We start from the raw sequence: 5,316 nt of genomic DNA, 5'->3' as shown, positions 1-5,316 counted from the left end.
GCAAAATTTATTAATGTTAAGATTTCTTAATTCCTTGTGTTAGCGTACTATTGTGCAAAATTCACTATCTTGAATTTGCCTATATAAATCTCACATCAATATCACCTTTTCCACTCCATTTCATACACATAAACTTGAATCCAAACAACTTTTTAAATTCATAGAAGACCGATTACAGTAAGAAGCGCTCCCTGCTAAGAATTTCTCCCTTCTCGCCGTTCAAACCCGAGCTACCTTTTTTTTCCGCTCTCTTACTAGTAGAATGAAAGAGAAAAGCAAGATCTTAATAATTGGAGGCACAGGTTACATAGGAAAATACCTAGTGAATATAATGAAAGTGTAAAATCTGGACATCCAACTTTCATTTTGGTGAGAGAAAGCACTCTTGCAAATCCTGAGAAGTCAAAAACTTATAGACACATTCAAGAGTAATGGTGTTACACTATTTTATGTATGTAACTCACAAACTACATACTCTTTTTGATACATATGACTTGTTCACTCTATGATTTATATCGTAAAAATATATTATGCAATCTGTTATTATGCACAATCAACATATTATAATCTGTTGTAACGGATAATCTATCTTCTTTTCTAAATAACTAAACCGATTTGGAATTATGGAGGTTTCTTGAGCCAAAATAAATTCTTTTGGATTGTGAGTGCGACATTACCATGACTTAACTCAGTCTTATATTTCAATTTCCTCATAATTAGAGAGATATATCCAATTAAGAAAGCTTGATCAAGGCAATTAAGAAGGTTGATGTGGTGATTTCAGCTGTTGGGGAAAAGCAATTTGCTGATTATCAAAGTCAATTAGAGTCAATTAGATAGATGCTTAGCTGAAGTTAGTAGTGGTTGTTAGTAGTGGAAGTTGTTAGCCAGCTGTCATGTCCAGCTGTCAATGATTAAGTTAGTGGTGCAACAATGAAGGTAGTTATTAGAAGGTTGTGTGTATATATATATTCCTCTCCAGATTGAATAAAGCAATCAAGTTCATTACCCCAAAATTTCTTCTTTCTCAATTATTCCTCTGCACAAACTATCAAATTCTGTCATGGTACTGATACTACCGCTGGAGATGAACTATTGAGTGATGTAAGTTCATATCAAAAATTGATCGGAAAGTTGTTATATGTTACAATCACAAGACCTGATATCAGCTTCTCAGTGCAAACCCTGAGTCAGTTCATGCAACAACCCAAGAAATCACATTGGGAAGCTGCACTCAAAACTGTCAAATACTTGAAAAATGCACCAGGTCAAGGAATTCTTATGAAATTAGGTCATACTCAACAACTTACATGTTGGTGTGACTCTGACTGGGCAGCATGTCCAAACACCAGGAAGTCAATTACTGATTTTGTAGTGAAATTTGGAGATTCCTTGATTTCTTGAAAATCAAAGAAGCAACAAACTGTCTCACGGAGCTCAGCAGAAGTTGAGCATAGAAGCCTTGCAGCAGTAGTAGCAGAGTTGACATGGTTGCAAGGATTATTCAGGAGTTGAATATTCACATTGACAAGCCTATTGCAGTCTTCAGTGATAGCAAATCTGCCATTCGGATTACAGAGAATCCCATATTCCATGAAAGAACAAAGCACATCGAAATTGATTGCCATTTTATCAGAGATATGATTAAAGAAGGAGTGGTTAAGGCTGTCTATGTGAATACGAAGGAACAACAAGCTGACTTGCTGACTAAGGCCCTGACTACTTCTCAACACATGCATTTACTTGACAAGCTTGGAGTGTTCAACATTTTGGACCCTCCAGCTTGAGGGGGAGTATCAAAGTCAATTAGAGTCAATTAGATAGATGCTTAGCTGAAGTTAGTTGTGGTTGTTAGTGGTAGTTGAAGTTTGTTAATTGTTAGTAGTGGAAGTTGGTAGCCAGTTGCCATGTCCAGCTATCAATGATTAAGTTAGTGGTGCAACAATGAAGGTAGTTACTAGAAGCTTGTGTGCATATATATTCCTCTCCAGATTGAATAAAGCAATCAAGTTCATTACCCCAAAGTTTCTTCTTTCTCAATTCCTCTGCACAAACTATCAAATTCTGTCACTGATCAAGTGAACATCATCAAAGCAATTAAAGAAGCTGGAAATATCAAGGTATTTATAGAAGGAAATAGCTTCTTGATATATACTACATTTAGAGTGTGTGTTTTAATTTGTACCGACGAAAATATTTTTTTTAGAAAATATGTTTAAAATTTCTCACATTTGATTGGTCAAAATATCTTGAGAAGTACTACTATATTTATACAGGAGAAAAAGTCTCTTAAACTCAAAAAAATGGTTCGATGGGAGGAAAATACACACTAGTATTCCACGCTATCGATTATCACCTTCCAACCCTAAAACCCCACCGCCACTTCACCCCATGGTATTTTCTTACACATAAATGTTCAATCCCTGTTGAAGCAATGTATTTTTTCTTGTCCTTCGGGACAGCCTAGTTGGTTTGGAGGGCGGTTACCCACCCGGGTGACCAGGGATCGATTCCCTCCTCAATGCCTTCTGGGTTTGAGCCTGTCGTACAGGGCTTGCCTAGTGCGGTTTACATCCCCATGTGGTTTGCAGGCTATTGCATCAGGGGGTTTACCCAGTGCGCACACAGTGCTCAGCATAGAGTGCTCACCCGAAAGTCAGAGGGTGTAGCGGCTGCGTGTTTTCCTGGAAAGTTTCCAAAATATATATATATATATATACCAAACACCAAAAGAATAAAAAATAAGAAATCATTTGGTTTCCACGAATACAATTCCTTATTAATTCATACCTAATATCCTTAAATTATTAAATCTGTGTTAGTTTTGTAGGGTTTCACCGTTCAGGTGAGCTCATTTTTTCCTAATAGAACTACGGTTACATATACGAAAAATTTGAAATGCATATATAAATATAATAAGATCACATTAATATTAAACTCAGTGATTCTAGATTTTGTATTTTGAATTCGCATTTGAATATGAAGTTTTACGTTTCAACATCATATAATTTTGTAAGTTATTGCAGAGATTTTTTCCTTCGGAATTTGGATTCGATGTGGATCATGTCCATGCAGTTGAGCCAACAGCATCACATTTTGGTCACAAGGCCAAAATCAGGAAGATGATTGAGTCACAAGGATTAATTCCACACACATGTGATTTCCAACTGGTTTGCTGACTTCTTCTTGCCCAATTTTGGAGACTTACAAGCCAAAACTCCTCCTAGAGAAAAAGTGGTCATTTTTGGCAATGGAAACCCCAAAGGTAATAGGAGTAACTATCAAAAAGGATTAGCCCATAACAGCATGATCAATTCAATTCGTTTAGATTTGAACGAGTTAATAACTCGCTTGTTTAATTAACTTGTATTTCTGCATTTGTGTTGGTCCTTTTCTTCGCCCATCAGGGAAAATAATTTTTCCACGAAACATACGCTTATTTATATTTTTGCATTATAATATCTCACAAATTATATCCCGCGCCCTTAAAGAATTATGTCCCGCTAGCATAAGTTTGATATCTAAGGATAAAAATTAAAGATCTATCCGGCCATTTGAAGGACAAAAATTAAAGACATGTCCATTTAAAGGGAAAATCATGCAATTAAATGCATTTTGAGTCTTTGACTCATTTAATTCAATTCATTTTGAAACGGGGCAGATATGTAACTTAGATTGACCCATGTGAAACTTTGCGTCAATATTTTTTTTATTTGATATGTTATACATAATAATAATAACATAAAGAAAAAAGTTTTATTACATAAACAAATTAACTTAAAGTCATTGAAAAGAGTTTATGTGGTATGTGCAATAATAATATAGAGAATTTCTACGCTATCAGATTAGGTAGACTTGCAACAATAATAACTCTTCATAACCTATTTGATATGCAAAACTTTTGAAATTAATATGGAGTAATAATCTACTATAATCAATAATCTACTGACTCATGTAATTCATTTTATTTCACAATGTAGCAATATATGTGAAGGAAGAAGACATAGCCACATACACTATTAAAGCAGTAGATGATCCAAGAACCTTGAATAAAACTCTTCACATGAGACCTCTTGCCAATATTTTGTCCTTCAATGAGATAATGTCCTTGTGGGAGAAAAAGATTGGCAAGACCCTTGACAAGAAGTATCTTTCAGAAGAAAATATTCTCCAGATGATACAAGGTAAAGTAACAAATCCTTTTAATTTATGTGCAGTTTAAGTTACGTTGATAGGAAATTGAAAAAAAACAAGAAGAAAGGTTTAATACATTTTAGTCCCTTATATTTGTCGGTAAACTTTGCTTAGTTATTAAAACTACGATTATTTCAATTGAGCACCTAACACATAATAAAATGTTCACCTATTAGACACTTTCAATTTAATTTTTTAAATAACTTTTGCACGTGTTATCAAGTGTCAATTACGTAAATAAAATAATTAACCACTTAAGATATTGTCACTTCTTTTATTTGATTATATGTATTAGCCTCAATAAATGTATTTAATTAACGAAGAAAATCATTTTATACGATTAACTTGAATATAGAAGTGAATTCATATTTTGTTCAGTGGTTGTTAACAGTGGGGGCATCAAGGGTGTAAGTTTGATTTTGATTGGGGCTTTTTTCTACTTTGCTGGATATATTATATATGATCTTGTATTTATTTTTAATTAAATTAAATCGAATCTATTATGATTGATTATTTTTCAATGTCATATCAAACCAAATCACTAATCAATCATATGTGTTTTTCTTATTTGATTTGATTTATCGGGTCTTTATACACATCTACGTAATATCCATGTTGTGATTTTATGTTTTTAATTCAACTTATTTTGCAGAGACATCTGATCTTCCATTAAGAGTCAATTTGGCAATATGCCATTCAGTATTTGTTAAAGGAGATTCTGCAAATTTTGATGTTCATCCTTCTACAGGTGTTGAAGCCATCCAGAAGTGAAATACACTACTGTGAACGACTATTACAATAAATTTGTATAGACTGAAATTATTTCTATTTTAATTAATATTGTAACTGTGTAATTTCTATTTAGTTGTGGATGTTTCTACTTTCTTTCTTGTTATATATCTCATGACTGTTTTAATAAAAAAGTTCTTTTATTTTTATTTCATAATCTCCATGCTATGGTTACTGTAGAAAATAATTAAATGAAATATATTCTTCACAGTTGAGATTTTATTACTCGAATATTTACTTAACTATAGAAAATTACTAACTACAATAGGGTTATATGTCGATCGGTTTGGTTTGACTTCAAAGTTTATTGATTTGACATGTCGCTCATCGATT

General features: G+C 33.2%; 1 pseudogene; it reads left to right on the top strand.

Moving 5' to 3' along the window:
- Positions 1-262: 262 nt before the first annotated feature.
- On the top strand, positions 263-5,006 carry LOC107869787 (annotated as a pseudogene).
- Positions 5,007-5,316: the final 310 nt, after the last annotated feature.

The sequence above is a fragment of the Capsicum annuum genome, chromosome 4, assembly GCF_002878395.1.
Source record: "Capsicum annuum cultivar UCD-10X-F1 chromosome 4, UCD10Xv1.1, whole genome shotgun sequence".
NCBI classification, from domain to species: domain Eukaryota; kingdom Viridiplantae; phylum Streptophyta; class Magnoliopsida; order Solanales; family Solanaceae; genus Capsicum; species Capsicum annuum.
This window is presented reverse-complemented; position numbering and strand designations above follow the sequence as displayed.